Here is a 17167-nt window from a genome sequence, read left to right as displayed (position 1 = left end):
GTGAACGGAGTGGTGGAGCACCTTCTCAATCATCCAGCTGATGCACCCTCCCTGGCTGGCAGGAAAATACCTACCCTCCTATTTGCAGACGATACCCTCCTGATCTCAAAAACTCTGTCAGGCCTACAAATGTTGCTTTCAAGGTTCAAGGGCTTTTGTGATTCTAGGGGCCTTGCCATCAATGTAAGCAAAACCAAATTCCTGGTCTTAAACCCCCCTAGGAAGACAGTCATCCCTCCAACCCTAGACTCAGTCCCACTTGAAAGGGTAAAGGAATTTGATTATTTAGGCATCCGACTCTGTGATTCCATGAGTTGGAAGGCCCACCACCAAAAAGTCTTTCTGACTCATAAGAGGGTCACAGGGGCTCTGTTAAAAGAACATCGTGCCTCGTCTCTTAAACCTATTGGGGCGATACTAGACATCTACAGGGCAAGGGTGGTGAGTGCGGCGCTGTATGGGGCGGAACTGTGGGGTGTTCAGAGAGCTGATATTCTGTCTCATCTTGAAAATAAATTCCACAAAGATCTCTTGAGGCTACCTTACAGCACCCCCACACTCCCACTCTTATTAGATGCAGGTACACGTCCAATATGCGAGCAAGCAAGGTTACGTCCCCTCCGATTGTGGGCTCGAATATGGAATGTACCAGAACTGTCGAGCTATGCGGAAGCCCTAAGTGAACTCCTTTCATCCTCTGGCTGGTACAAGGTTGGCTGGCTCAGAGAAGTTAAACGGCTCCTCTGTGAACTGGGACTTGAAGACGCTTGGGCCAACAGAACAGCTCCACCCAAACAGGTGCTAAAGAAATTATATTGGTCTTGGGTGGCAAATGTGCGAATGAGCAATTCTAAACCTTGCAGATCTGTTGTTGAGTTTTTGTTATTTAAGGAGCTCCCTTTTAGAGAACCTTATTTGGATTTGATCCTTAACCCGGGGGATAGGTCTTTGTATTTTAAATTTAGGGTGGGAGTTCTACCTTTAGGACAGAGGACAGCAAGCTGGAAGCCACCGCTGCAAACCACACCGTTCTGCCCTTTTTGCGAAAATAGGGAGGAGTCCATTGTCCATTTAATGTTTGAATGCCCAGCCTATGTATCACCTCGGTGCAGATGGCTGAAACCATTATGCAGGAGCCTTGGCACTAGATCGCATTTAGAGGCTCTACGCATCTTAAGATCTGATGCGCGTCCCTTGTTCGCCTGTTGCCTGGCAAAATTTCTGGGTTGGGCATGGAGGATAAGATCCGTGAGGAAACTGCTTCTCCAGTAATATGATCTGCATTTGATCCAGTTGTCTTAATAATTTTATGGTAAATGAATTGCCACTATGATATTTTTAGCTCTGTGCAAGATTGAGGAATTGAGAAACGGTATAAAATGCTTAGAGGGATGAATTGTAAATTGTATTGTACTTTTTTAACTGTTTTGTATTGCAATGCTTTTATGATATGACTAATATATCGAAATAAAGCTATTAAAAAAAAAAAAAAACAATCAAACAATAATGGATCTCCTCAAATACACAAAAAACAGTCACCCTGCTCCTCTCCACCAGCTGACTTGAGTAAGGGAACGCTATCTACGCAGCTACAACAACCAAACTCCTGAGCCTGCTGCAACGCATCTAGAACACCTCGGCATGTCTGATCCTCGTTTGCCACAACCTGGCCACATCACACGACACCCGAGAGGCCTGCATTGGCTCCCTGTCAACAACAGCATCAGCTTCAAACTCCACATCCATGCACACAAAGCTCTACACCACGCAGGACCAGTATACCACAAACACAGACTCAGCTTCTACACACCCACCCGCAGCCTCTGCTCTACCAACCATGATCTCGCCACTGTCCCTCACATCCGGAAAAACACGGACAGTGACAGATCATTCTCCTACCTCGACTCAAAGACCTGGAACACCCTCCCTACAAGTCAACAACGGACCCAGGACCTGCTGCCCTTCACAATACTTCTCAAACCCAGGGTGATTTGATCAGTAGCAGCCCCCCCAGCGCATTGAGTCCGTCACGGGTAGGTAGTGCGTTTAACTAATGAATCGATTGATTGATAGATGGCTTAGCCAAATTTTGTGTGTAGGATAGGAGAGCTGTAGATTATAGTTACAATGAGGCTGGTCAGGATGCTGGTGTGAAATTGGCTGTGCAGATGTTTGACAATGCAGAGTGTGTCCATGGTGTTGGATGTGACTCTGAGGGTGCACCCCGTTAAGTCTGACCAATCATAATCCTGGATTGGGTGTGTGATCCCTGTGGGATTTTGACAATCCGTCTGTAATGGCTAGGCAGAAGTGGTGTTCTGAGGTTGCGTACTACCACGTTACAGCATTGGAGGCGATGTGTGGTGGTGTTGTGTCAATGAGGTAATACACTACAATGTGGTGCTGCTGGAAGTAGTGTGTGTGCAGGACGAGGCACATGACCTGGTTGTGTCGTACAACGACTGTTAAGTGTGGCTGCGTCGTGTTGTCAGTATGAGTTGTGTGTCTAGAACAACAAGGGAACCCCAAATGAGTCTGCACAGGACCTCGGGGAGCAACTTTTTTATAACAACAATGGTCCCTGGCATGAATAATTTGAGCAGCAAGATAAACACAGACAGAATCAATCTGTATTGGAGGACTTGTCCAGCCGGACAGAGGTCAGTTTTTACTTCAACAAGAATACAAACAAGATTTCCTTCAACAATTCCACATGGTGGGGCACAAGCCTGTACCCCAATTTAAGTACAACCACTTTAGTACATCAATAGTGGACAGAAAAGGGCTTTTAGGCAAAAAGCTTTAACTGTTCTTACAGATACACTTCCTAGAACAGAGAATACTAAATGCACCTTTACGTGAACAAAGTATGTAGTATAACCATTCTGACTTAGTCCTGTGTTCTTTTTTCCCCCAGATAACCACCGTACGCCCTAAATCTGTGGCCACATTAATGGCTGGTAAGCCGACGTGCACTGCGCCGTGTTTTACCCATTTTAATTATTCACGCATGTCAGTATCACTTGCGCCGACCCCTCCTGCCTGCAAACGACCACTCCCTTCCACCGCGAGTTATCATTATACCCACACGTTCGTACTTCATTGGAATGCTTCATCACGTGCCTTCCACCACAATGACACTACCAGTTATGACGTTGTTATATTCCCATGCACGTGTGTTCCATCCAGGCATGCCGATATTGGGCGGCCCACCTTTCCTCTGTTACTAAGGGTTGAGAGCCTTTCTACAGAAACGTCTGGTCTTAAACGGTTCCAACAGTTAGGAGGTCACTTGCTTGTTTTCAATTAGCACGACACCCTCACTTATCACCACGTTCAGAAACGAAATAATGTAGTCTTGTCAAAATTGATGCCTTATTGTCTTTTCCTTTCTCATCTTTTTTCCCTTAGGTTTAGAGGCTAAACCCTATTAGGCAAATAATAAATGTCCTGATGATGATCCCTTTGATTTAAGTATTGGGATCGAAACGCCGTCGACCATTTCATGTACCTTATACAATGGTTATACTACATACTTTGTTCATGTAAAGGTGCATTTAGTATTCTCTGTTCTAGGAAGTGTATCTGTAAGAACAGTTAAAGCTTTTTGCCTAAAAGCCCTTTTCTGTCCACTATTGATGTACTAAAGTTGTTGTACTTAAATTGGGGTACAGGCTTGTGCCCCACGATGTGGAATTGTTGAAGGGAATCTTGTTTGTATTCTTGTTGAAGTAAAAACTGACCTCTGTCCGGCTGGACAAGTCCTCCAATACAGATTGATTCTGTCTGTGTTTATCTTGCTGCTCAAATTATTCATGCCAGGGACCATTGTTGTCAGTATGAGTTGCACATACAGCCTGAGAGGCTGTCATGGGTGTGTTTGTGGGAGTGTGTTACCAAGTGGATGATTGTCTGGTGTACACTGTGTGGAGGTTGGCTGGGGCATGAGTCTGTTGTGTCACATGTGTCATTCAATCAAAAGGTGCCCAAGGGGGAACAAGGGAAAATTGCGCCCCCCATTCAGACACTGTTCAACAACAAAAAGGCCTAACCCACCTCACACCAAATTCCTTACAACCAATGGCAGAGTTACATGGCCAATTTATACTACTGCCTCAGATGTGTACCTTGACACTAATCCATAGGGTCATGGTGTGTTTCACGTTTACATAAATATTACACCAAGGTCTGATCCCACTCTAAAAATTGAAAATAAAGTGAGCAAAGTGAGAGTGCCTCACGGTAGCAACACCCGAGGGGGTTCTTGACAGACAATTGCCAGTTTACCCACTTCTCATCATCGGCCACTCTCTCTTCGTGTGAGTAAAGAACGAAAAGGAAAATACAAATAGTGATTCCCTAACTAATATAAATGTGGTGCACAAATAAACAACCACTATGTCCCCTCATATCAATTAAGGTGAAACTAAAGTGTGTGTGCACCTGGAACCCCTATGATAGCCAAAGACAATCAGCCACCACTATTAAAAAGGGGAGGGACTTGCTAGCTAAACGATTTTCTACTGATGCTGTCACATGTGTCATCAATTGAGCTGAGGGTCTTGCAGTGTGCATGTTGCAGGTGCTGACGGATCTGCCTTTTTCCCGGTGGTTGTGAAACAGTGGCACAGACAAGCTGCGGCATGCTTCAATAATGGATGGATGGATGGAGAAGTATCTCATAGGTGTGTGTGTGGCTGGATTGGGCCACGCGGTGCAGCGTTGTGGCTGGGGATGCTGCAGCCAGGAGAAGTGAACACATGACGGCATAAGGGGCGATAGAACATGCTAAACAGGCACACAACCCAAGGATTCTTGCTAGGCAATAAGTGACATGTGTATGTGAGCCTGGAGTGGCTGGTTACCCATGGGTCACTGCCAATCATCACGGCCACAGGACGAGTCACCATAATGCCAAGCGGGGCACAGGACACACTGCGTCAGCAGCTGTAGCCTGCACGTTGTGTGTAGCAAGCAACAGAACACATACACAACCATGTACATCATGCACAATATGGTCCATTAGCCATTACGAACAGCATGCTTGTTGTCATTGTACACATAACCACATATGAACAATCATTGTAAACAACGCCATATAGATCGCATGCAGACTGGAAAGATAACGGCGGTGACAGCAATGAGGCACAATGTATTGTGTGAAACACAGTTCCTACACAATAGGATGAAGTTAGTTGCAAGGCCATGCTGCATCAGCCAATTTACATGCCCAGTGGCATTGCTCTGACGACAATAACACTCATGCAATGATGTTACCTGTAATGCTGGTGATACACTCTCCATACAACTGCCAGGGACTGTCCGTACCAGTGATCATCAGAGTGGTGTGATGCTGGAAGGGTTCCATCTCCCAATATCCCCTTGGTCTGACTACTAATGACAGACACATTAGGGCGATCAGGCGAGGAAAGGTGAGGATGGGAACTGCAGGGTGGGAGATCTGAAACAATGCAAAACAAGCATAAGGATTCCATACTTTTTGTTACAGATTCACAGATTACCTTGGCACCTAGACTGTACCACTCACACCTGTGTAGTATAACCACTGCCACTGTGTCCTATTACTGATCACAGATCTTGCAATGAGACAAGATCAGATCCTTCAACACGGACACATGAAAGTTAGTAGAGGTAGTCACCAAAATGGAGCATGTATGACGCTCACTAGGCTGCTACAATGCAATTAGATCCATGAATCCATGAACGACGTCACAGGGTATGATTGATGCTCGCTATCTCAGTAATTGTGACGTATAGCAGTGCAAATGACACAAAGCCAACAATCCGTAGGCAGCCCTGTGAATCAGTAAGGGTCATGAAGGGAAAGTAGACATCACCCTCAAGAGCAGTCAGCAGCTCCTCAAATGAGGAAGGAAATAACCTAAACACCAGGAAGCCCCAAAGGGGCCAGTCATTACCTCTTGCAACTGTGCCTTACTATGCTAGACAGGACAAGCATGTGTAACCAAACTCAACAGGGAGTTAATAGGAACAATGCAAAAAGATACAACTCTACCGTGACCAGGATATGCTGCATGGCAGAAGAGATTTCAGGCAATGACCTCACCGGACTGTTGCCACATAACTTTGAACATTTGCTACAGCCCAACGTTGTGATGTAATCAGCGCAACATACCTGGCATCATGAGATTGGATAGTTAACATCAACTTACTGAGAAGGCTAGCGAAGCAGTGTTCTCCACCGGCACTGAGGTAACGACATGACAGTGACATGACATACTGCCACAAGGGGCAATGCATCCATGCAAACAGACACACAGGACAGTTGACAGAACATGTGGGACATACACTGGCCCACACCGGCACAACATGGTTCACAGGAAATCAAACTGTACTGGCCCACAAGGTTGAGTGGATGATTCAGACACATCCTGCTGCACACAGTGAGGCTGCAATTCTCCACAGAGCCTGTGTTTGTCATGTTACACACAATGGCAACCCGTGCCATCCGCAATGTGTCAGGGTCAATGTTAACACACATTGATGCATTCACCAAAGTCAAAACTCTACTACAGATGACTGTCAAGAAAGGTGACTGTCTTGTCATGGGAGTGGCGCAACATGAAATTTGATACATGGTAATGTGACATGTATGTATGGGCCTACAACATGCGCTTGAACAGTTTATACACAATCAAAAACCATACCAACAATAAACTGCCTGTTTGGAATCCTTACCCAAACTGACATTTCCACATGTCTGTGCAGGGTAAGCAGATTCATCCGATGTTGCTATCATCAAGAGGAATTGCAAGAGGACCAAGATGACACGAACAGACAACAGGCAGGGCGACCTGGAAAGGACAGGCACACAAGGGGTCACGTACTGAATATATTCATTCAGACATGGTCATGTACAATACACTAACAATGTAGTACACTTGTACATTCCAACTTCAATCATTGCGCTCATGTGAGTGGCATGACATCGTCACTTGTGTGACACTGCACCACAAACATCAAAGTGACATTGTATACAGTCTGCTGGACACACAGTATGCTACACATGTCACTCTATGGCAGTAGCTTGTACATTATTTTACAGGTACTCACCGTTATGTTATGAGAAGAAGTTGCGTATGAGCTGACTCCGGATATCATCCTCCTCCTCCTCATCGCTAGCATCCTGGCCAAGGCCTTCGTCCTCAACGGGTGGATGGTCCTCATCATCAGGATCCAGGATGAGTGGCACGTCCCCCTCCACTGCCATGTTGTGCAGCATGCAGCACACGGTGAAGATGTCACACACCTTGAGCGGGGAGTATGGTAGGGATCCACCTGTCTTGTCGAGACACCTGAACCGGCTCTTCAGGAGTCCAAACGTACGCTCAATCACACGCCTGGTCTGGCCGTGTGATTATTGTAACGCTGGTCTGCGGCAGTTCTGGGGTTGCGTAGTGGAGTCATGAGCCACGGCATGTTCGGATATCCGGCGTCTCCTACAACAATACATCATGTCAATGAGTGTGCAATGAGAAGCCATAAGAGAGCTAAATTACATTGAGGCATACATGAGAAACAGTGTTTACCCACCAACAAGACATGCCCGATGGTTGTACAGCTGCAGCATCATCTATGGTACCCTGCTCTGCCTCATGATGAATGCATCGTGGCATGATCCTGGAAAACGTGCACAAACATGGGAAATGATCATGTTAGCAAGACACACCACCAGGGCATTTATGGAGTGGTAATGTTTCCTGTTGCGGAAGGCCTGCTCCTGAGCCTGTGGTGGCACCAGTCCAACATGTGTCCCATCAATGGACCCAATTACATGTGGCATGTCTCCCAGGGCATAGAATGCACCCTTGACATTGTTCAACTCTTGTAGAGTAGGGAACTTAATGAATTCATCAATGTGCTGCAACATAGCAGCTAAGACATCACGTAGGACACGGCTGAACATGTTCTGGGACATCCCCCCCACATCACCTATGGTGAATTGGAACGTACCTGTGGCAAAGAAATGTAGGGCTGCCATCACCTTTACCTTGGGTGTCAGCACCGTTGGATACCTGTGTCGCGGTTGTAGATGTGGTTCCAGCCTGTCTGTCAAATTCTGAATCAACTCCTGAGGGAATATGTAGCGGCGGATGCAATGACGTTCCCTCATGGTATCCAAGTCAGGCAACGGCCTTGGCAGAGGGGGTGCCCTGCACAACATGTGTGGGTAAAAAGGTGTACAACTATCAGCAAACAACAATTACAATGTACATAGCACAATCAACACTGCTTAAACACATGAAATCACTTATGAATCTGCCATGGGCTATACATCATGGACACTTATGCCAGCTAGTTGGCACTCCTACAACAAAACTGATTCCCCCGTTGGCTGTGAAATGGACATGACATGCACACAAATGATCATCTGGGCATGTCTGAGTTAGCAGACCATTGTATTGCTTCAGTGACACACGTCACGTGACCTGCATGAGAAGGTGGTCAACACATCCAGACAGCTGACTGCAAGGAACACACCCACGTCACATGTGCTATATATTTTACATTTCAGTGATATTGTGCATGAGTTGTGCATTTTACAAAACTACACCACAGCCATCTTCTGAATGTAGATCTGTATGTCTGTGGCCAAATGATCTATGATGCCATCACACACATGTGCTGTTGAAATGCCCCTGTGGCATGTTGTGCGTACATGTGAGACACTTGCAATCACGACACAGACCCATCATAGATGCACCTAAAGAGGATTACATGGCACTAAGCATGGGCATAAAATCCGTTCCGCTCGTGGATTCTGCGGATTTTCAGCAAATTCGCAATCCGCAAACTCTCGCGAACTTGCCGAAAATTCGTAAAATCCGTGCGAAGCGGATTTTTTGCTTGGTCGCACTTGCCAACTAGAATACTATACAATTTCGCGGGAGTAAACACTTGCGAACACGTAGATGCGGCGGGCAGCGACAATCTCGCAATTGCGAGATTGCAAAATTTGCAATTTGGCACAAGAAATCCACCAGCAGGCAGCATAAACCTTGAAAATTATGATTTTTATCAGAATAACTCCTCAGGTTGACATTTGCCTTCACTTTTTCTATGCAAGGAGTCCATTTTGGGGGTGGGGGTGGGAGAAAGGAAGTGCCCCACAGTCTCCAACTTCCTGTTCCTGTCCAGCAGGCTCCTCCCAGTGCTTTCTTCATGTGCTGGTCACTTTGATTTGGATCTTGACCTGGAAGGGTTACTTTTTCTGGATGCTGCTGGATATTAGGATTTTTGCTAAACTGAAAGCACTCAGCAGGTGCAAAAGTTCAATCTTATCATTAGTAACCTTTCCCTGTAGTGCTTCCTGAGGGGCCCCTTCAGAGTTCATTTGCCTACTTGCAACTATTCTATGACCCTGCTCTGACCCTCACAGCAGGCTCAGAGAATAGCTACAAGTATATAACAAAGGTCCTGTTAAAAAAATTACACTGCAACAGAAAGCAATTACAGACAAAACTGAAAGCACTCAGCAGGTGCAAAAGTTCAATCTTATCATTAGTAACCATTCCCTGTAGTGCTTCCTGAGGGGCCCCTTCAGAGTTCAGTTGCCTACTTGCAACTATTCTATGACCCTGCTCTGACCCTCACAGCAGGCTCAGAGAATAGCTACAAGTAGGCCACAAAGGTCCTGTGAAAAAAAATTGCACTGCAACAGAAAGCAAATTACAGATAAGGAAGCAGGTGCCAGCCAGACTGGAAGTTTAAATTCAGTGACACATTAATCAACCCCAAATTAATTCATGTCAGTTGAAGCAGGGCAGGTGTGCTTGCTTTTTTTCACCCCCATAATCTGCAGTGATAAACCAACCAGAGGGTGGCAGTGATGTACCAGAGGGTGGCATGGGTGTGCCAGAGAGTGGCAGTGGTGAAACAGAGGGTGCTGTGAACCTGTGATGATGAACCAGACGTAGAAACAACATAGTCGCGGCCGTTGCGAGCCAACAAGTAAGTTCGCAATTGCGAACTGGTACACAACCCTCGCGAACTGACAGAAACCCTTGCTAACACACAAAAAAAAATCCGCAAATTTGCAAGAGTTCGCGGATTTTGCGGATTGCGAATCCGTAAATACGCAAGTTTGCGGATTGCCAATTCGCAAAATCCGGCCATGCTGACATGGCACACACATTACATTGTCACACAGGATCACGCAGAGCGTCAATTGGTAAAGTGAGACAGTGCCCCTGTCCCTGGCATCATGTGACAGATGCCCGTAATGAAGAGTGTGCCATCACAGTGTTCATGTGAATACCAACTTGTTCATGATGTTACTCATGTGACAAGTGTCAGGGTAATGTGAACCACATAGTGGCCCATCACAAATGTCATGTCTCCACAGCCTATCACACATCAACTGTGCCACTAGATCACATGCCCTCTGCTATATAACTGTGTGCCACACCTAGGGCCTGCTCATGTAAGTATGCCATGCCAACACATACATGGACATCCTCATAATGACCTCACACCCACATCCCTGCCATGTGTTTTCCTGTTATCACTATAGTAATGGTGCCATGTGTGAGCTTGTGGAACGCACTGTACACATGCATTCACTAGAGCATGTGAGACGCCCAGTACCCCACTGGTGCGTGCGTGCGTTACGGGTCGTCTCACCATTGCATTGTGGCCATACGCGATACAAGTGTGGAGCGTACCCCACTGGTGCGTGCATGTGTACGGGTCGCCTCACCGTTGCATTGTGGCCATACGCGATACAAGTGTGGAGCGTACCCCACTGGTGCGTGCTTGTGTAGGGTCATCTCACCATTGCAGTGTGGCCATACACGATACAAGTGTGGAGCGTACCCCACTGGTGCGTGCGTGTTTAGGGTCGTCTCACCATTGCGGCCATACGCGATACAAGTGTCGAGCGTACCCCACTGGTGCATGCGTGTGTACGGGTCGTCTCACCATTGCATTGTGGCCATACGCGTGTGGAGCGTACCCCACTGGTGCGTGCGTGTGTACGGGTCATCTCACCATTGCATTGTGGCCATAAGCGCGTGGAGCGTACCCCACTGGTGCGTACGTGTGTACGGGTTGTCTCACCATTGCATTGTGGCCATAGGCATGTGGAGCGTACCCCACTGGTGCATGCGTGTGTACGGGTCGTCTCACCATTGCATTGTGGCCATACGCGTGTGGAGCGTACTCCACTGGTGCGTGCATGTGTACGGGACATCTCGCCATTGCATTGTGGTCATACGCATGTGGAGCGTACCCCACTGGTGCGTGTGTGTGTACGGGTTGTCTCAACGTTGCATTGTGGCCATACGCGATACAAGTGTGCAGCGTACCCCACTGGTGCGTGCGTGTGTACGGGTCGTCTCACCGTTGCATTGTGGCCATACGCGATACAAGTGTGGAGTGTACCCCACTGGTGCGTGCGTGTGTATGGGTCATCTCACCGTTGCATTGTGGCCATACGCGATACAAGTGTGGAGCGTACCCCACTGGTGCGTGCGTGTGTATGGGTCATCTCACCGTTGCATTTTGGCCATACGCGATACAAGTGTGGAGCGTACCTCACTGCTGCGTGCGTGTGTACGGGTCGTCTCACCATTGCATTGTGGCCATATGCGTGTGGAGCGTACCCCACTGGTGCGTGTGTGTGTACGGGGCGTCTCAACATTGCATTGTGGCCATACGCGATACAAGTGTGGAGCGTACCCCACTGGTGCGTGCGTGTGTACGGGTCGTCTCACTATTCAAAACGGGCGTTTGCAACGAATCACGCACCGTACTTGTGTGTGGATGCCTGAAAATACATAGGGAACACCTAGGGGACGAGTAGAATGCCCAAAATGCAGGCTGGTTGTCAAGGAAACAGAGATTTGAGTGTGCTACAGGTGTCCTGCAAAATTCAGTTGGCCAAAACTATACAATGTTGCAATGTTTGTTGTGTAGCTAGAGCTAAAATTGTAAACCATGCAAATGTGTGTCATGGCCTTATGTGGAATGGGATCGGATGAAACATAGGATGCAAAGTAATCTGCCCTATCACACTGTCATCCTGAGACTGACAGCCCCTCAGCAGCACAGATTTAAGGCTGCATGTGGCTATGAGAGGGCACTTGCCTGCAGAACATTGGAGTGGGCAACACTGCTGCTGTCCCTGGACCCTGATTTTGCTGAGCATGGAGAGGGCACCTGCATTCAGTGAGGAGGAGAACCAGGCCCTGTTGGATGCCCTCCTACCTAACTACAGCAAGCTGTATGGGAAATCAGGGGATCAGGTGAGTGATGAATGTGTGAGTGTCACTGCAGCCATTATGTTTTTATGGGACTGAGAGATGCAATGTACTTTGGAGTCAGTGCCTGGTGTGTACATTAAGATATCTACCATGCAGTGAATGATGTAGCTAAATAGTGTTTACTGCTTACCGGCATTGTGCTAAGTGCATTCACTAGGGCATGTGTGGCCTGCTGAGAGTTCTTAGGTGTAGTGGGATATGTGCCAGCATGTCACGTGCTGTACACCACCCTGCAGTAGCATATCTTGTTCAGTGTTAGCCATTCTCAGTGAGTGGTTTGCAACCCTTAGGGCATCTATTGCCTTTCAAAGGCATGTAGTGTATTGGTGTTTGCTCACAGGCCACATTCACATGGACAATGATGCAAGTCCTGTCAGCATTCTCTGCCCTGTTGTCATCATCAATGTGGTGCAAGTGTGTGTCTTTGGGACATGGTGCAGGTGTACTGATGTAGTTTCACTTTGTCTTCCTGAAAAGTATCTGCCCATGAGAAGGGGGACATCTGGCTGGACATAGCCAGGGCTGTCAGGGATGTCAGGTCTGAGGGGGGCCCTCACCGCAGGATCCGGAACATCCGCAAAAGGTGGCAGGACATCCGGTGCTGGACCCGCCGTATCGCTCGGGTGCAGCTGAAGCTTGAAGCTCCACGCCGGCATGGCGGCACACGTCACCTCACCCCCAACCTGCTCCGGGTCCTGGCCGTCGTTTTCCCTGAACTCCATAGGCAGTTGCAGGAGGGACAGCAGCAAGGAGGGGGTAGGTACATGTCTGTTTGTTGTCATGTGTGTCACATGCTACCTGCAGTGTTTGGAAGCTTGGTAACACTCCCACAGTTGGGGTGGACTGGTCAGACAGGCACTTTATGCATTGTAATTTCAATGCCCCATATTCAGCAGATGCTCTTTTACATCCCTTCCCCTCCTTCACATTTGTCCCCTGCTTTCGGTATTTCATTTTTGAGCATGTCCTCCTAGGGTGAAATGTATTAGTATGCATATTGCTTAGCACATCATCATGTTGGAGGGGGGTCTGTGACACTTGTTGGTACCTTAACTGTTCCACGACCTGTGCACTGTGGTTGCCCATCATGATATTTTGACACTGATCATGAGTCTCAACATGGAGTTCTGCACGGGTCTGCATCTGTGGCCTTTGTCCCTGGTATGCTTAGTATTTCTCATGTGTTAGCTACATGTGCACACTGTACATGTATACAAAATTTGGCTTGTGCATACTCACACTGGGCAGTGCGTGTGTGCATATTCACAAGAAATGTTGCAGGTTCTTTGGGACTAATATTGATGTGCAGCCACACAATGTGACCTTGGCTTACTTAATATAGCTTCCCAGTTATTGAGAGCCAGATTCTGCATTTTCACTACTTGGGCTGTATTACTCACATTGACGGAGTGATTGGGGTGTTGTGCATGGGAGGTGTGATGGTCCTGCCTGTTTAGCCTTGTCAGTGGTGTGCTGAGGATGTTATATCTGAAGTGGACTTGTCACTATGCACTTAGCCTGTGCTGCTGGACAATGTAGTCATTGTAGGATTTACAGGCAATGTTATTGGCTCACAGAGATGATTGTTCCGCATCGTTTTATGCTACATGTATGTATTGATGGTGCAACGCAGTTTTGGCTTGGTGTCCACACTACTGTATTCACATTTCCCATGTGGTTGCGGATGTGTCAAGCATGTATCAATGTTTTTCACATTCACAATTGTAGGCACATTTGCTTTGCCTTTTTCCGGATTTTGTACATGTGTGCCACTTCACTTGACTGCCAGTGTGTGTTATGTGCTAGCAACTGTATGGTCTGGGGATAGATGCCCCTGTGAGGAGTTTCAATAAAGTGTCTGGTGATGGAGGGAGCCTCTGTACCAATCATATACTCCCACCCTGTCAACAGGTCAGGGTTTTAACCATCAACACTCTGTTGCACACTCTGCCCCCAAGTTAAAACATGGTCATGTGCTAATCAGTCTGTCCATGTGCCTCATGGGAACAGTCTAGCCATAATTGTCAACCCATGCCTTCCCTGGACTGGTAACAAGGTTCCTGCAACCACTTTCTGGCATTACAGCCGTCTTCAGCCATGCTTGTCTGTATACACATCTGTGTTTCACACAAGCCTGGCTGTAGACAGCTGTGATGCCAGTAAGAGGTGATGGAAAACTTGTTTCAGGTCCAGGGATGGCATCACATGGCAGTTCGGGCAGGACTATTCCCATGTGGCACAGGGTAAAACAGATGTGAACATGACCATCTCTGGCCTTGGGTGGCAGAGTGGGCAACTGGATGGTGATTGCTCAACACCTATCCTGTTGACAGGCAGCAGCTCATCATTGTGACTGTCATACAAGTAGTGGCCTGGTCTGTTACTTGTATCTTTGTATACAATGAGCGTTGTGTCTATCACAATTGCGCATTACTAGACTTATATATGTGCAGAGTTATGTGGCATGTGAGTCATGATGCATGCTATGATTAGAAATGTCCCCAAATTATTTGTTGCTGATATGTATGATGTGTACAGGTGACTGATATATTTTTCATTTTCTCGTTGCCAACAGCATCATCACCACAACTTGGAGGAGACACATGCACTGACCGGACAGAGGGACCCAGCAACAGTGCCACCAGCTTTGAGGAGTCGGAGGAAGGCAGTGGCACAGAGGGTGAGGGGAGTCAAGCGGCCGGACCTCATGAGCATGACACCTTATACCATGCGGATGGCTCGGATTCTGACTCCCAGGAGGAGGGGGAATATGCAGCAATGCCATCTACAACAACTATGGCTGTCCCCTCCTCCTCCAGACCCATCTCCACCCTCCCAGTTTTTAGGGTCCCTAGGGTCTGTGCTACCCCCGTGTCTCCTTTGTCCCCGGCACCGCAGCCCCTGCCCCTGTCTCCCCTGCTGCCCTCAGTGCAGAGTCTGTGGACCTGCTCCGGCAGATCCAAGTTGGCCAGACGTCAATGCTGACTGTCCTCCATGGCCAAATACACATCATGACACAGTTTTTGTCATACATGGAGGGCATGTCAGCAGCCATGTCTGGCCAAAGTTGGAGTTTGGCAGCCATAGAGTCTTCACTGACGGCAGCACTGTCCATCCTGCACCGTCCACTGTGGAGGAATCCACCCCACCTGTACCCACTACACCTGCCCTTCCCTCTCCTGTCCCTGCGGTGCCGGACCCTGACTCCGATGATGCCCCCCATATGTCCACAGACATCTGAACTCCATGTGCAGTCAAGTTTGGGTGTGTCAACATCCACAACGCCACCACTGTTGGGGCTAATTATTTGGACTGGCCATTGGCCTTTTGTGAGCCTGGACTCATTACTTGCGTATTTTACATTGTTTCTGAATAAAGCTTTTCATTTTTCATTCAGAACTTTTGCTTTTCAGGAAATTACTTAAGCTGCTGTGTTCCTACGAGTTGGTGTAATGTTAATTTTTGGGTATTGTGACAGATGCATATTTCATGATGGTAATAAGGTGGACCATGGTATGTTTGTGCTATCCCAATGTTGCATCATATTTTCTACATTGGTGTGTGTGCAGTTTGCAGGCAGACATTGTCCCAAAGAGTGTCCCTTCCTCAGTGACACATGTGATCTTCACTACGGACAGTTACACAATTGTTGTGATGACGTTTGTGTTGCTTCTCTATAGATTTGTAGATTTCCTTCGGCAATGGCCATGCCTGCTCACAAATCCATTCAGATAATTGGTCAGTGCCATCAATGCTACTCACTGTGCTTGGGGTTGCAGTATGTAGTAATGCCTTCAGGAAGACCATCAAACTTTATCACACTATGCATGACAATGTTATCAGCCTTGACGTTATGATTCAGATTGTACATTTTTTACATTTGGACACACAAAATACATGTTTGTTCTTTGTATCTAGGGGATTACTACCCTGTTACATCCATGAGGGAGTATATGTTGCACCACCTGGACATTGACATCATGTCCGGTATGTACATGACACTTCATTAGTCCATTTGTGCATCATTTATTTGGTGGTCTGTTACATGACTACACACTATTGAGTCATGATGGAGGGGTGTGTGCCAGCAAACTAGACGGGTGGATATACATGTGGGATCTGACAATATACCCACATGTGGTGTGTTACCCAGTGTGTGACAGGATACCATTCTCGGTGGAGTAGGTCACTGCTGTGTGTGATGTATTGATATGCAACTATCATGAGTGTTCCCAGTTAGGGATGCACACATACAGTCGTGTACTTGCTGCATGATGTTGGACATGCACACCGCTATGACTGAGCACTGCTGGGGGTCCTCTGCACCCACCCCCTGTAACCTTGGGCACTGCTGGGAGTCCTCTGCGCCCACCTGATGTACACTTGGCACTGCTTGGAGTCCTCTGCACCCACCCCCTGTACCCATGGGCACTGCTGGGGCTCCTCTGCACCCACCCCCTATACAGTTGGGCACTTCTGGGAGTCCTCTGCACCCATCCCCTGTACCCTTGGGCACTGCTGGGAGTCCTCTGTACCCACCCCCTGTACCCTTGGGCACTGTTGGGGGTCCTCTGCACCCGCCCCCTATACTGTTGGGCACTGCTGGGCACTGCTGGGAGTCCTCTGCACCCACCCCATATACTGTTGGACACTGTTGGGCACTGCTGGGCGTCCTCTGCACCCACCCCTGTATCCTTGGGCACTGCTGGGAGTCCTCTGCACCCACCCCCTGTACCCGTGGGCACTGCTGGGGGTCCTCTGCACCCACCCCTATACTGTTGGGCACTGCTGGGCACTGCTGGGAGTTGTCTGCACCCACCCCCTATACTGTTGGGCACTGTTGGGCACTGCTGGGAGTCCTC

This window comes from Lissotriton helveticus, chromosome 2_1, assembly GCF_964261635.1.
Source record: "Lissotriton helveticus chromosome 2_1, aLisHel1.1, whole genome shotgun sequence".
NCBI classification, from domain to species: Eukaryota; Metazoa; Chordata; class Amphibia; order Caudata; family Salamandridae; genus Lissotriton; species Lissotriton helveticus.
Note: the sequence above shows the minus strand (reverse complement) of the source record.